We start from the raw sequence: 17,553 nt of genomic DNA on the forward strand, positions 1-17,553 counted from the left end.
CCCAGGTTGTTCACCAAAAGGGGACGGCATCTAAACTTAAATTCTTGCTTTTCAAATATAGATACCAAGAGAATAAAGAAAATTTGACAATAGAAGTAAATTAGAAAGATGCTTAAAATTGCATGCTCTATTATCATGAATCATGAAAGAAAAAATTTGGGTACAGTGTCCCTTTAAGGCAAGCAGAGTCGTAAAACAAGCAGAGTTCAGTATCAGTATAACAATCCAGTAGTTCAGGGGTTAAGGCAAGCAGAGTAGTCAAACAGACAGAGTTCATCAACAGAGTATCAATATAGCAATCCAGTAAACAGAAATACAGCACCCAGGAGAATACAAAGTAACACCTATACTTGGGCACAGGTGAGACTGAGGCACTTACATAGGGAAGACAGGGCGGGTAGTGATGATGTCATCACCGTGCTGCAGCTACACTGCCGCATCCCTAGCAACAGGAGGACTGCCTGCATCCGTGGCAATGACCACAGCAGAGCGGAGGAGCAGTGTGACAGAGCCCCCTTTTCAAAGGGTACCTCCGGGACCCTACATAGGCTTGGTAGGATGTGTAGCATGAAATCTGGAGACCAAAGAGGAAACATACACATCACGGGCAGGAACCCAGGAATGATCTGCCACAGAGTAACCCTTACAGTGTATGAGGTACTGTAGTTGCCTGTGCCTGTATCTGGAGTCCAGGACCTTAGCAATCTCATACTCAGGGTCACCATGAATCAGGAGCGGAGGAGGAGGAGGTCGGAGCTGAGTATATCTGTTCTTGATGTAAGGCTTGAGTAATGAGATGTGGAAGACAGGGTGTATGCGCAGGGTTCTGGGTAAGGCCACTTTGAAGGCAACAGGAGACAGTCTTTTAAGGACCTTGTAGGGGCCGATAAACCTAGGCCCAAATTTGTGACTGGGTTGACGTAGATGTATATATGTTGAGTAGAGACCCAAACACACAAGGCACAAACAGAAGCTCTATGATGATCAGCAAACCTCTTGTATCTGGGGATAGCTGAACGTAACTAAGAGCTAATACTTTGTCAATGAGTAGTGAGGTTAGTAACGTGTCGGTCTGCAGCAGGAACCCCTGTGGACTGAGCAGAAAGAGGAAAGACACGAGGTTGGTAACCTGCTGCGGCTTGAAATGGAGAAAATCAGAGAGAAGAGTGCCAATGAGTGTTCTTTGCCAGCTCAGCTAGGGGCAACAGTTCAGACCAGTTGTTATGGAAAGAATTAACAAAAGTTCTGAGATAGGCTTCGAGATCTTGATTCACTCTCTCAGTTAGCCCATTAGTCTGAGGATGGTAGCTGGACGACAAGGAAATAGTGGTTCCAATCAACTTGCAAAAGGCTCTCCAAAAGGTAGAGATGAATTGTGGACCTCTGTCGAAAACAATATTCACGGGAATGCTATGAAGTCGTACCACATGTAACAGAAAAAGAGATGATAACTCTTGGGCAGATGGCAGATTTTTAAGGGTACAAAATGAGCCAGTCTGGAAAATTGATCCACCACAACCCAGATAACTGTATGATGGTCAGAAGGAGGGAGGTCCACAATCAAATCCATTGTTATGTGTGTCCAAGGTTGTTTGGGAATGGACAACAGTTGGAGTAAGCCAGGAGGCAAGGATCGGGAAGTCTTATTGGCAGCACAAGTCGTGCAGGCTTTCACATAATCTTGAGTGTCGGTCTTCATGGTAGGTCACCATACATGCTTGGAAAGAAGCTTAAAAGTTCTTGTTAAACCAGGATGTCCTGAAAGTTTACTATCATGAGCCCAGGATAGCACAGGGGTGCATAGGTTCAGAGGTACAAAGACGATATCGGGAGCCGCGGGGGCTTCAGAAGGCTTTCTAGACTGGGCACGTTGTAGTCTTTGAAGAAGAGAAGTGGTAAGTTGAGCAACCACACAAGAGGGGGGTATAATTTGTTCAATAGGAGCTTCAGAGGAATCACTTGTCCTCATCCAAGCAGCGAGAAGTCTTCATCCAGAGGGCCTCTTTAATCTTCATCCAGGCAGCATCTTCTATCTTGATCCCAGAGGCGCGGAGCGGGTCCATTCTGAAGACATCTGGCGCGGAGCATCCTCTTCATACGGTCACATCCGTACACTGAATCTTCAATGCAAGGGACGCGATTCAAGATGGCATCCCTTGCATTCCTATTGGCTGAAAGATTTGAATCAGCCAACAGAATGAGAGCCGCTTAAATCATATTGGCTGATTTTAGGGGGTGTTAGGGTTAGGGTTACATTAGGGTTAGGTTTATGGTTAGGTTTAGGGGTAGATGTAGGGGTTAATAGTTTAATTTAGGTTGTTGCGATGTGGGGGCTGGCGGTTTAGGGGTTAATAGGTTTATTTAGTGGTAGTGATGTGGGAGGCCAGAGGTTTAGAGGTTAATAACTTTATTTAGTTGTGGCGATGTCGGGGAGCAGCGGAATAGGGGTTAATAACTTTAATATAGTGGCAGCGATGTTGGGATGTGGCGGAATAGGGGTTAATAACTTTAGTATAGTGGCGGCAGTATCGGGAACAGCAGATTAGAGGTTAATACCTTTTTTAGGTGGCAGCGGTGTCGGGAGCAGCAGATTAGGGGTTAATAACTGTAGGCAGGTGTCGGCGATGTTGGGGCAGCAGATTAGGGGTGTTTAGATGAAGGGTTTATGTTAGGGTGTTAGGTTTACACGTTAGTTTTCTTTCCCCATAGACATCAATGGGGCTGTGTTACGGAGCTTTTCTTTCTGCGATCGCAGGTGTTTTTTTCTAACCCGCTCTCCCCATTGATGTCTGTGGGGAAAGCGTGCACAAGCACATCAAAACAGCGCTTGTTTTTGGTGCGGTATGGAGCTTAAAAACCCCATATCGTACGCACAAGCCGGGTTTTGAAAAACTTGTAATGGCAGTGCTATAGGGGATTAAATAACGCAACTTTTGTTGCTTTCGTTAATTTCCCTATAGCGCTCAAAACTCGTAATCTAGCTGTCAGTGAGGGGAGCAACTATTTGGGAGAAGTTTTTTATAAACTTGCGGTAATAATTAGAGAACACCAAGAATCTCTGTAGTTCCTTTAATGAGGTGGTCAAGGCCATACCAGGACTGCGGTGAGCTTAGAAGGATCCATGGCAAAACCCTCCTTCGAGATAACATAGCCAAGGAACTGGATCTGAACTTGGTCAAATTAACATTTCTCCAGTTTGGCTACCAGGGAATTGTCTCTGAGGTGAATAAGTACCTGTCTCACATGTTCATGATGCTCCTCAAGGGTGGAGGAGAAAATCCAGATAAACGATGACAGCGTGATTGAGGAGGTCACGGAAGACATCGTTGACAAATGACTGGAAGACAGCAAGGGCATTACACAGCCAAAAAGGGCATTACGAGGTATTCGTAATGCCCTGATCTTGTGTTGAAGGCAGTCTTCCATTCATGGGTAAAAGGAAAGGGTGTGTAACACAAGTATCCTATATTAGTCCGCAAAGGAAGTTTATGGAGGGTGCTGAGTGCCAAATGTAATAGTGAATATAAATGGAAAAGAAGCACCTATAGCAGCACTCGCTTATAGAGAGTATGGGGAGGTACGCACCCCTATCATTAAAATATAACTTTTAATAATGATCAAAAAAATATAAAAATCCATAGGAGACGGATAACATAAACAACATTTAGTATTAAAAACGGCACAGATGGATACCTAAAAACAACAACCCAAAGAGTGGTGATATCACTGGTAGTTAAATACTGGGATGAATATAGAGCCCCCTAATATTATATATGCTGCGCCTACTTTAGTCTATTAAGAGGACACTGTCCAAACATGTGAAAGGGGTAAATACCCTAATAGGGGGTGCCTATATATCGACCCTGAGTTACTTGCCTAATCCTGAATGTGCAACAATTTTCAAACAAACGGATATGTAAAACTGTATGAACAATTCAACCACTAAAATAGAGGGGACACAGTCCTAATTACATATAAAGCAAACAGGCCAGAGAGATATACACAGAGACAAACCCAGTATAGTTAGCCAAATCTGAGTGTGGCAAAAATTTCTCACACACGGACAATACTAATATAACACTAAATAATATTTAAGGGAAAAGCCCAAAACAAGTAGTACCAAGTAATTAGTATTATAGTTAGGCTAAGTTAACAGATCTATGTGGAACATATTTCCCACAAAGGGATTGTGTATTGAAGGCAGCAGTCGCCTGATGTACATTTCGCCATAGCTTTTTCAAAGGCGAACAGGATGTAGGGCTACCTACCCTTATATAGCATATAGTGGCCAATCAAAATGGGGTACACACCCCTATCTTAGCCTATCCGATAAAGTGATGAACCAATTGGTCCATCCAGTCATGTGAACATGTCACGTGATTACAGAGGATGACATCATTGATGACATCAGTGAGGGGGTGTTTATAATGCACGAATCACAGGACATGGGTGTGTTAGATTACACAGTAAACATTGTCAGAGCTTATTGTGAAATAAATCCCATATTTGATTATCACATAATAAACCACATAATCCCATTACATATCATTGATGTTATTAGCAGTCACATATTTACGACAAAATAGATTTAAGTCCTTTATTAGTGAGAACTGATCAAGGGTAGTGGTAGGGGAGAAGGATAGTCCTTTAGAGAGAACACGAATATGATTTGGTGATAGTACTCTCTTAGAAAGATTAATTATCTGTATGTTCTTATTACTTGAGTGTACCACCTTGGTCTCCAGGACCAATCCTCCCATCTCCTGTTGTGGTTGTTGGACCTGTAGCCCCACCTCGTTCTGTCTCTGAGTGATCTCTCCCCTTCCCTTCCCCCTCCTTGTCCTTCTCCTGTTTGTCTGTTTATAGGTGCTTTTTTGGTTATTGTATTTCTGTCTAAAAAAGAAGCCTGCTGTGTGCAATCTAAGATACCGGCTGTTTCACCGTCACTATCCTCTATGGCTGACGAATCATTGTCAGAGGTGTTGTAAGGTTTAGTTGATGGTGTGGGGATTTTTTGGTCTGCATCTAGGCAATCTGTCATCCCAAGTAAACACTCTACCCTTTTTAAATTCCTTAATGTCTCTCTTTATTTTAGCACATTTACGGCTAGATTTAGAGTTCTGCGGCCACTGGTATTTAGAGTTCACAGAATGGCTGCGTTAGGCTCCAAAAAGGGAGCGTAGAGCATAATTTAACGACACTGCAACTCTCAATACCAGCGGTGCTTACGGACGCGGCCAGCTTCAAAAACGTGCTCGTGCATGATTTCCCCATAGGAAACAATGGGGCAGTTTGATCTGTAAAAAAAACTAACACCTGCAAAAAAGCAGCGTTCAGCTCCTAACGCAGCCCCATTGTTTCCTATGGGGAAACACTTCCTAAGTCTGCACCTAACACCCTAACATGTACCCCGAGTCTAAACACCCCTAACCTTACACTTATTAACCCCTGCCGCCCCCGTTATCGCTGACCCCTGCATATTATTATTAACCCCTAATCTGCCGCTCCGTACACCGCCGCAACCTACATTATCCCTATGAACCCCTAATCTGCTGCCCCCAATGTCGCCGACACCTACATTATATTTATTAACCCCTAATCTGCCCCCCCCCAACGTCGCTGCTACCTACCTACAATTATTAACCCCTAATCTGCCGACCGGACCTCACTGCTACTATAATAAATGTATTAACCCCTAATCCGCCCCACTCCCGCCTCAAAAATCCTATAATAAATAGTATTAACCCCTAATCTGCCCTCCCTAACATCTCTGACACCTAACTTCAATTATTAACCCCTAATCTGCCGACCGGACCTTGCCGCTACTCTATTAAATTTATTAACCCCTAAAGCTAATTCTAACCCTAACACTAACACCCCCCTAAGTTAAATATAATTTTTATCTAACGAAATAAATTAACTCTTATTAAATAAATTAATCCTATTTAAACCTAAATACTTACCTGTAAAATAAACCCTAATATAGCTACAATATAACTAATAATTATATTGTAGCTATTTTAGGATTAATATTTATTTTACAGGCAACTTTGTAACCCCTAATCTGCCCCCCCCAACGTCGCTGCTACCTACCTACAATTATTAACCCCTAATCTGCCGACCGGACCTCACCGCTACTATAATAAATGTATTAACCCCTAATCCGCCCCACTCCCGCCTCAAAAACCCTATAATAAATAGTATTAACCCCTAATCTGCCCTCCCTAACATCTCCGACACCTAACTTCAATTATTAACCCCTAATCTGCCGACCGGACCTCGCCGCTACTCTATTAAATTTATTAACCTCTAAAGCTAATTCTAACCCTAACACTAACACCCCCCTAAGTTAAATATAATTTTTATCTAACTAAATAAATTAACTCTTATTAAATAAATTAATCCTATTTAAAGCTAAATACTTACCTGTAAAATAAACCCTAATATAGCTACAATATAACTAATAATTATATTGTAGCTATTTTAGGATTAATATTTATTTTACAGGCAACTTTGTAATTATTTTAACCAGGTACAATAGCTATTAAATAGTTAATAACTATTTAATAGCTACCTAGTTAAAATAATTACAAAATTACCTGTAAAATAAATCCTAACCTAAGTTACAATTAAACCTAACACTACACTAGCAATAAATTAATTACATACAAATACCTACAATTATCTACAATTAAATCAACTAAACTAAAGTACAAAAAATAAAAAAATAATTTACAAACATTAGAAAAATATTACAACAATTTGAAGCTAATTACACCTACTCTAAGCCCCCTAATAAAATAACAAAGCCCCCCAAAATAAAAAAATGCCCTACCCTATTCTAAAATTAAAATAGAAAAGCTCTTTTACCTTACCAGCCCTTAAAAGGGCCTTTTGAGGGGCATGCCCCAAAGAAAACAGCTCTTTTGCCTGTAAAAAAAAACATACAATACCCCCCCAACATTACAACCCACCACCCACATACCCCTAATCTAACCCAAACCCCCCTTAAATAAAGCTAACACTAAGCCCCTGAAGATCTCCCTACCTTATCTTCACCACGCCGGGTATCACCGATTCGCCCAGGGTCCGAAGTCTTCATCCAAGCCCAAGCGGGGGCTGAAGATGTCCATGATCCGGCTGAAGTCTTGGCCCAAGCGGGGGCTGAAGATGTCCATGATCCGGCTGAAGTCTTGATCCAAGCGGGAGCTGAAGAGGTCCATGATCCGGCTGAAGTCTTCTATCAAGCGGCATCTTCAATCTTCTTTCTTCTGGATCCATCTTCATCCCGCTGACGCGGAACATCCATCCTGGCCGACGAACTCCCGACGAATGACTGTTCCTTTAAGGGACGTCATCCAAGATGGCGTCCCTCGAATTTCCGATTGGCTGATAGGATTTTATCAGCCAATCGGAATTAAGGTAGGACAATTCTGATTGGCTGATGGAATCAGCCAATCAGATTCAAGTTCAATCCGATTGGCCGATTGGATCAGCCAATCAGAATTTTCCTACCTTAATTCCGATTGGCTGATAGAATCCTATCAGCCAATCGGAATTCGAGGGACGCCATCTTGGATGACGTCCCTTAAAGGAACCGTCATTCGTCGGGAGTTCGTCGGCCAGGATGGATGTTCCGCGTCGGCGGGATGAAGATGGATCCGGAAGAAAGATGATTGAAGATGCCGCTTGATAGAAGACTTCAGCCGGATCATTGACCTCTTCAGCTCCCGCTTGGATCAAGACTTCAGCCGGATCATGGACATCTTCAGCCCCCGCTTGGGCTTGGATGAAGACTTCGGAGCCTGGACGAATCGGTGATACCCGGCGTGGTGAAGATAAGGTAGGGAGATCTTCAGGGGCTTAGTGTTAGCTTTATTTAAGGGGGGTTTGCGTTAGATTAGGGGTATGTGGGTGGTGGGTTGTAATGTTGGGGGGGTATTGTATGTTTTTTTTTACAGGCAAAAGAGCTGTTTTCTTTGGGGCATGCCCCTCAAAAGGCCCTTTTAAGGGCTGGTAAGGTAAAAGAGCTTTTCTATTTTAATTTTAGAATAGGGTAGGGCATTTTTTATTTTGGGGGGCTTTGTTATTTTATTAGGGGGCTTAGAGTAGGTGTAATTAGCTTCAAATTGTTGTAATATTTTTCTAATGTTTGTAAATTATTTTTTTATTTTTTGTAACTTAGTTCTTTTTTTATTTTTTGTACTTTAGTTTAGTTGATTTAATTGTAGATAATTGTAGGTATTTGTATGTAATTAATTTATTGCTAGTGTAGTGTTAGGTTTAATTGTAACTTAGGTTAGGATTTATTTTACAGGTAATTTTGTAATTATTTTAACTAGGTAGCTATTAAATAGTTATTAACTATTTAATAGCTATTGTACCTGGTTAAAATAATTACAAAGTTGCCTGTAAAATAAATATTAATCCTAAAATAGCTACAATATAATTATTAGTTATATTGTAGTTATATTAGGGTTTATTTTACAGGTAAGTATTTAGCTTTAAATAGGATTAATTTATTTAATAAGAGTTAATTTATTTTGTTAGATAAAAATTATATTTAACTTACGGGGCTGTTAGTGTTAGGGTTAGAATTAACTTTAGGGGTTAATAAATTTAATAGAGTAGCGGCGAGGTCCGGTCGGCAGATTAGGGGTTAATACTTGAAGTTAGGTGTCAGCGATGTTAGGGAGGGCAGATTATGGGTTAATACTATTTATTATAGGGTTTTTGAGGCGGGAGTGAGGCGGATTAGGGGTTAATACATTTATTATAGTAGCGGTGAGGTCCGGTCGGCAGATTAGGGGTTAATTATTGTAGGTAGGTGGCGGCGACGTTGTGGGGGGCAAATTAGGGGTTAATAAATATAATATAGGGGTCGGCGGTGTTAGGGGCAGCAGATTAGGGGTACATAAGTATAACGTAGGTGGCAGCGGTTTGCGGTCGGAAGATTAGGGGTTAAAAAAAATTAATAGAGTGGCGGCGATGTGGGGGGGCCTCGGTTTAGGGGTACATAGGTAGTTTATGGGTGTTAGTGTACTTTAGAGCACAGTAGTTAAGAGCTTTATGAACCGGCGTTAGCCCAGAAAGCTCTTAACTCCTGGCTTTTTTCTGCGGCTGGAGTCTTGTTGTTAGATGTCTAACGCTCACTTCAGCCAAGACTCCAAATACCGGCATTAGAAAGATCCCATTGAAAAGATAGGATACGCAAATGGCGTAGGGGGATCTGCGGTATGGAAAAGTCGCGGCTGCAAAGTGAGCGTTAGGCCCTTACCTACACGACTCTAAATACCAGCGGTAGCCCAAAACCAGCGTTAGGAGCCTCTAATGCTGGTTTTGACGGCTAACGCAGAACTCTAAATCTAGGCATTAGTTTGTATGATTTCGGCTTCTTTTTTGTTCTTGTCTTAACGTTTTGTATGCACTCTTAAATTTTTCTAAGGACTCAAATTTATTAAGTTTATTGTTCCACTCACTGATTTGTTTATCAAGTTTGACTACTACTTCATGAATCAGTTAATCAGGGCCTGTTCCCACCTGTCCTTGTATGTATCTATATGAAAAGCAAACGAGGGAAACAACCTCACTCTTAAGCCTCTAGGCACAATATGCTTGGCTAGATACTTATCATAAGTACTCTTATTTCCTTAATGACCTGGTATGTTTGCGTATTAAGTTACTAAGTAGTTCTAGTCCCTGTTCCCAATCATCAATTTCTTCTGAACTAAGTTTGAGGTTTTCACCAAACGATGCAAAAGTTTTGTCATTGGATAGGTTAAAGTTTGACATATTAGTATAAGGACACACTGGAAATACTCACCTAGATTACGAGTCTTGCGTTAGGCTTAAAAAGCAGCGTTGGCCGGTCCCAACGCTGCTTTTTAACGCCCGCTGGTATTACGAGTCTTGCAGGTACAGGTATACCGCTCACTTTTTTGGCCAGACTCGGAAATACCGCAAATCCACTTACGTGAATTGCGTATCCTATATTTTCAATGGGACTTGCATAGCGCCGGTATTACGAGTCTGACCAAAAGTGAGTGGTAAACCCTCTCCTGTCAAGACTGGTACCGCATTTTAAAGTCAGTAGTTAAGAGTTTTACACTACAACGCCGTAGCATAAAACTATTAACTAAAGTGATAAAAAGTACACTAACACCCATAAACTACATATTAACCCCTAAACCGAGGCCCTCCCACATCGCAAACACTAAAATAAATATTTTAACTCCTAATCTGCCGAACCGGACATCACCTCCACTATAATAAATATATTAACCCCTAAACCTCCGCACTCCTGCATCGCAAACACTATTTAAATATTATTAACCCCTAATCTGCCGGCCCTAACATCGCCGCCACCTACCTACATTTATTAACCCCTAATCTGCCGCCCCCAACGTCGCCGCCACTATACTAAAGTTATTAACCCCTAAACCTAAGTCTAACCCTAACACACCCTAACAAATATAATTTAAATAAATCTAAATAAAATTACTACAATTAACTAAATTATTCCTATTTAAAACTAAATACTTACCTATAAAATAAACTCGAAGCTAGCTACAATATAACAAATAGTTACATTGTATCTAGCTTAGGGTTTATTTTTATTTTACAGGCAACTTTTTATTTATTTTAACTAGGTACAATAGTTATTAAATGGTTATTAACTATTTAATAACTACCTAGTTAAAATAAAGACAAATTTACCTGTAAAATAAAACCTAACCTAAGTTACAATTACACCTAACACTACACTATAATTAAATTAATTGCCTAAATTAAATACAATTAATTACAATTAAATAAAATGATCTAAAGTACCAAAAACAAACAAACACTAAATTACAGAAAATATTAAAGAAATTACAAGATTTTTAAACTAATTACACCTAATCTAATCCCCCTAACAAAATAAAAAAGCCCCCCCAAAATAAAAAAAAGCCCTACCCTACACTAAATTACAAATAGCCCTTAAAAGGGCCTTTTGCGGGGCATTGACCCAAAGTAATCAGCTCTTTTACCTGAAAAAAAAAATAGAATTCCCCCCCCAACATTAAAACCCACCACCCACACAACCAACCCTACTCTAAAACCCACCCAATCCCCCCTTAAAAAAACCTAACACTAAACCCCTGAAGATCACCTTACCGGGAGACGTCTTCACCCAACCGGGCCGAAGTCCTCAACGAAGCCGGGAGAAGTCTTCATCGAAGCCGGGCGAAGTTGTCCTCCAGACGGGCAGAAGTCTTCATCCAGACGGCATCTTCTATCTTCATCCATCCGGCGCGGGTCCATCTTCAAGACATCCGACGCGGAGCATCCTCTTCTTCCGACGGCTAAACACAGAATGAAGGTTCCTTTAAATGACGTCATCCAAGATGGCGTCCCTTCAATTCCGATTGGCTGATAGAATTCTATCAGCCAATCGGAATTAAGGTAGAAAAAATCCTATTGGCTGATGCAATCAGACAATAGGATTGAAGTCCAATCCTATTGGCTGATCTAATCAGCCAATAGGATTGAGCTTGCATTCTATTGGCTGATTGGAACAGCCAATAGAATGCAAGCTCAATCATATTGGTTGATTGCCGTCGGAAGAAGAGGATGCTCCGTGTCGGATGTCTTGAAGATGGACCCACTCCGCGCCGGATGGATGAAGATAGAAGATGCCATCTGGATGAAGACTTCTGCCCGTCTGGAGGACAACTTCGCCCGGCTTCGATGAAGACTTCTCCCGGCTTTGTTCAGGACTTCGGCCCGGTTGGGTGAAGACGTCTCCTGGTAAGGTGATCTTCAGGGGGTTAGTGTTAGGTTTTTTAAGGGGGGATTGGGTGGGTTTTAGAGTAGGGTTGGTTGTGTGGGTGGTGGGTTTTAATGTTGGGGGGAATTGTTATTTTTTTCCGGTAAAAGAGCTGATTACTTTGGGGCAATGCCCCACAAAAGGCCCTTTTAAGGGCTATTTGTAATTTAGTGTATGGTAGGGCTTTTTTATTTTGGGGGGGCTTTTTTATTTTGTTAGGGGGATTAGATTAGGTGTAATTAGTTTAAAAATCTTGTAATTTCTTTATTATTTTCTGTAATTTAGTGTTTGTTTTTTTGGTACTTTAGATAATTTTATTTAATTGTAATTAATTGTATTTAATTTAGGTAATTAATTTAATTATAGTGTAATGTTAGGTGTAATTGTAACTTAGGTTAGGTTTTATTTTACAGGTAAATTTGTCTTTATTTTAACTAGGTAGTTATTAAATAGTTAATAACTATTTAACAACTATTCTACCTAGTTAAAATAAATACAAACTTGCCTGTAAAATAAAAATAAACCTTAAGCTAGCTACAACACTTACATAAAACTTACTGCGCTAGCTGTCTGTATAATTAGTAAGAATAATTTACCCCAAAAAATTGGTGGTCAAAAATATCAATAGGAGTGTAATATTTAACAAATATCAGTATAGGTACCTTTAAGATTTTTATCTGCTTTAAACAGACACAATATGCTTGTTATGGATATCACAATCAATATAATTGCAGTTAGATACACTTAGATAATATATAAAAACAATACCAACAGGCCTTTACTTCATGACTTTAAGGAGTAGGGTAGAAATAATACCAGTAATGTAATGATACCAATAGGATCTCTTCTATCCTCTCAGTAAATTTCTCCTTAATTTTTGAGGTGGTGTTGCTGCTCCTTCTCACAGGGCACTCAGGGGTGCGCTGACATTAACACACTGGAACGAAAAAAGCACAGAGCGCATCCACGACTCAAGGTGAATCAAATAACAATTTATTCAGAGCAATTAATATGTTGAACTTACAAGAAGTATTAAAAAAATGAAGCCTTTATAAAACCAATTCAACCCGTCAGCTCAATGGACTCAACTTATGCAGTAATCATCAGCTGGAAACAATGTCCACACTTTGTATCAATCGTTCCTTACTTGCAGGCTTTTTCTCCCAGCTTCTTTTGAGTTCCAATGCGGCTGCAGGAAACAATAGTGAGTGTCTTTACAAACGACAGGCTGCTCCTCCATCTACGCGTTTCGTCCCGCCTATTGGGACTTTTTCAAGACCCAGAGATCAGCTCTGGGTCTTGAAAAAGTCCCAATAGGCGGGACGAAATGCGTAGACGGAGGAGCAGCCTGTCGTTTGTAAAGACACTCACTATTGTTTCCTGCAGCCGCATTGGAACTCAAAAGAAGCTGGGAGAAAAAGCCTGCAAGTAAGGAACGATTGATACAAAGTGTGGACATTGTTTCCAGCTGATGATTGCTGCATAAGTTGAGTCCATTGAGCTGACGGGTTGAATTGGTTTTATAAAGGCTTCATTTTTTAATACTTCTTGTAAGTGCAACATATTAATTGCTCTGAATAAATTGTTATTTGATTCACCTTGAGTCGTGGATGCGCTCTGTGCTTTTTTCATTCCAGTTAAGCTAACTACAGTGTAACTATTAGTTATATTGTAGCTATTTTAGGGTTTATTTTATAGGTAAGTATTTAGTTTTAAATATGAATATTTAGTTAATTGTAGTAATTTTATTTAGATTTATTTAAATTATATTTAAGTTAGGGGGGGTTAGGGTTAGACTTAGGTTTAGGGGTTAATAACTTTATTATAGTGGTGGCGACGTTGGGGGCGGCAGATTAGGGGTTAATAAATGTAGTTAGGTTGCGGCGAGATTGGGGCGGCAAATTAGGGGTTAATAAATATAATGTAGGTGTCGGCGATGTTTGGGGCTGCAGATTAGTGGTTCATAAGTATAATGTAGGTTGCGGCGGTGTCCGGAGCTGCAGATTAGGGGTTAATAATATAATGTAGGTTGCGGCGATGTCGGGGGCGGCAGATTAGGGGTTAATAAGTGTAAGATTAGGGGTGTTTAGACTCCGGGTTCATGTTAGGGTGTTAGGTGTAGACATAACTTTTATTTCCCCATAGGAATCAATGGGGCTGCGTTAGGAGCTTTACGCAGCTTTTTTGCAGGTGTTAGGTTTTTTCAGCCGGCTCTCCCCCATTGATTCCTATGGGGAAATCGTGCACAAGCACTTTCAGCCAGCTCACCGCTAACGTAAGCAGCGCTGGTATTGAGGTGAGATGTGAAGCAAAATTTTGCTCTTCGCTCATTTTTTTGCGGTTAACGCCGGGTTTGTAAAAACCCGTAATACTAGCGCTGTCTGTAAGTGAGTGGTGAGCTACTGCTCATTAGCACTGCACAGCTTCTAACACAAAACTCGTAATCTAGGTGACTGTCTATAACAGTTAATAGAATATATGGGAAAAAGGAGAGTGTGTGTAACACAAGTATCCTATATTAGTCCACAAAGGAAGTTTATGGAGGGTGCTGAGTGCCAAAAGTAATGAGTGAATATAAATGGAAAAGAAGCACCTATAGCAGCACTCACTTATAGAGAGTATGGGGAGGTACGCACCCCTATCATTAAAATATAACTTTTAATAACGATTAAAAATATATAAAAATCCATAGGAGACGGATAACACAAACAACATTTAGTGTTAAAAACGGCACAGATGGATACCTACAAACAATGATGATATCACTGGTAGGTAAATACTGGGATGAATATAGGGACCCCTAATATTATATATGCTCATATATTAGTCTATTAAGAGGACACTGTCCAAACATGAGAAAGGAGTAAATACCCCAATAGGAGGTGCCTATATATTGACCCTGATTTTCTAATCCTGAATGTGGAACAATTTTCACACAAACGGATTTGTAAAACTGTATGAACAATACAACCACTAAAATAGAGGGGACACATTCCTAATTCCATATAAAGCAAACAGGCCAGAGAGATATACACAGAGACAAACCCAGTATAGTTAGCCTAATCTGAGTGTGGCACAAATTTCACACACACAGACAATACTAATATAACACTAAATAATATTTAATATTTTAATTGGTAATAAAAGTTATATTTTAATGATAGGGGTGCCTACCTCCCCATACTCTCTGCTGCTATAGGTGCTTCTTTTCCATTTATATTCAGTCTTCCATTCATGCCCTGGGAATATACGAACAAGATTGTATGCCCCACGTTGATCCAACTTAGTGAAGTAGCGAGCATTCTGGAGCGAATCATAAAGTTCAGTGATTAACGGAATAGGATAGCGATTCTTGATAGTGATGTTGTTAAGGGCTCTGTAGTCAATACAGGGTCTGAGCCCACCATCCTTCTTACTGACAAAAAAGAAGCCAGCCCTGGCAGGAGAAGATGAAGGGCGAATAAAACCTTTAGCTATGTACTCTTGAATATACTCCTCCATGGCCTTGGTTTCAGCTTTGGGGAGTGAGTAAGTCCTCTCTTTAGGAAGTGGGGCTCCAGGAAATAGGTCAATCTTGCAGTTGTAAAGACGGTGGGGTGGCAGCACATCAGCTGCTTTCTTTTCAAACACATCAGTAAAATCTGCATATATCGAGGGAAGGCTTGAAGGGGTCTGTAGGATGGCACTGGGGATGTGGCGTAATGGAGTAACTTTAGCCAGACAGGAGTGGAAGCAGGCTGTATCCCAGGAGGCCAACTGTCCCTCAGTCCAGTTGAACTGTGGATTGTGTATACGGAGCCAAGGAAGACAAAGGATTACTGGTTGTGCTGGAGAGTGAATGACATTGAACTGCAACTGTTCGGTATGAAGGACTGTCACAGTCATGGTTAGGGGGTGCTGATTCCAAATGGATTAAACCTGATTCAAGGGGAGTGCCATCCAGTCAGTTATTTTAAGACAGTGTTTTTTCTGCAGAAGAGGCAACCCTGCCTGAATCATGAAATGGTGATCCAGAAAATTTCCAGCTGCCCCTGAATCAATAAAGGCCTGAGTGTGGATAGAATTCTAAAGGAAGGAGAGGGTAACAGGTACCAGGATTTGAGAAGATTGAGGGGATTTAGTAGTGACCACACTTAGAGGTACTCCAGTTTTATCCTCTAAGCATTGGCTTTTCCCAGCAGGATATCACAGTTCTTTAGTTGGTGTGAATTAGAAACACAGTCTCAATCTCCTTCTTCTCTGTCTTTCAGATTCTGTTGGTTTGAAGGAGGAGAGATCCATGGTTTCCTATACTGAGGTAACTGGAGGTACTGAAGGGGTAGAGGATGGTCTAGAGACCATTCGAGTAGGAGGACGAGAGGGAAGGATTCTACGAGTTCTGTCTCTCTCTGCTTGTCTCTCCTGAAAGCAAGAATCCAGACTAATACAAAGTGCTATGAATTCATCCATGGAAGTAGGGACATCACGATAGGTAAACTCGTCCTTGATGCGTTCATGGAAACCTCTCCGAAAGGTCGCTTTGAGAGCACTGCCATCCCAACTGTTCTTGAGTGCCAAAGTGCGAAACTCAATGGCCACAGTTCTGTTACCCTGGCGGAGATCCAAGAGAGAGTACTCTGCAGCAGCAGCACGGTGGGAGGTTCAAAATACAGAAGATAATGCAGAAGAGAAGGCATCAGCATCATTCAGGAGTTGAGCACTCTGTTCCAAAAGAGGAGAGGGGTTAAGGCAAGCAGAGTAGTCAAACAAGCAGAGTTCAGTATCAGTATAGCAATTCAGTAGTTCAGGTGTTAAGGCAAGCAGAGTAATCAAACAAGCAGAGTTCTGTATCAGTATAGCAATCCAGTAGTTCAGGGGTTAAAGGGACAGTCTACACCAGAATTTTTATGTTTAAAAAATAGATAATCCCTTTATTACCCATTCCCAAGTTTTGCATAACCTACACAGTTATATTAATATATGTTTTACCTCTGTGATAACCTTGTATCTAAGCCTCTGAAGACTGCCCCCTTATCTCAGTGATTTTGACAGACATGCAGTTTACCCAATCAGTGCAGACTAAATAACTCCACGGGAGTGAGCACGATGTTATCTATATGACACACATGAACTAGTACTATCTAACTGTAAAAAACTTTCAAAATGCTCTCAGCTAAGAAGTGGTTTTCAACAGTTTAGAAATCAGTTTGAGCCTACCTAGGTTTAGCTTTTAAATATACCACCAAGGGAACAAAGCAAATTTAATGATAAAAGTAAATTGGAAAGTTGTTTAAAATTGCATGCCCTATCTGAATCATAAAAGTTTAATTTTGACTAGACTGTCCCTTGAAGGCAAGCAAAGTAGTTAAACAGGCAGAGTTCATCAACAGAGTATTAATATAGCAATCCAGTAAACAGAAATACAGCACCCAGGAGAACACAAAGTAACACCTATACTTGGGCACAGGTGAGAGAGACTGAGGCACTTACATAGGAAAAACAGGTCGGGAGGTAATGATGTCATCACCGTGCTGCAGTTACACTGCCGCATCCCTAGCAACAAGAGGACTGCCTGCGTCCATGGCAACGGACACAGCAGAGCGGAGGAGCAGCGTGACACTCATGCATCCAATCCCAGAAAGCTATTCTCAACTTTTAACTTCCTCCTTCGTCCACCTGCATCTCCACCTATTACTAAACTCACTGCTCAGATTATTGCTGATTAGTTCAAAACTAAAATTGACACAATTAGAAAAGACATCCCT

The sequence above is a fragment of the Bombina bombina genome, chromosome 1, assembly GCF_027579735.1.
Source record: "Bombina bombina isolate aBomBom1 chromosome 1, aBomBom1.pri, whole genome shotgun sequence".
In the NCBI taxonomy this organism is placed as follows: domain Eukaryota; kingdom Metazoa; phylum Chordata; class Amphibia; order Anura; family Bombinatoridae; genus Bombina; species Bombina bombina.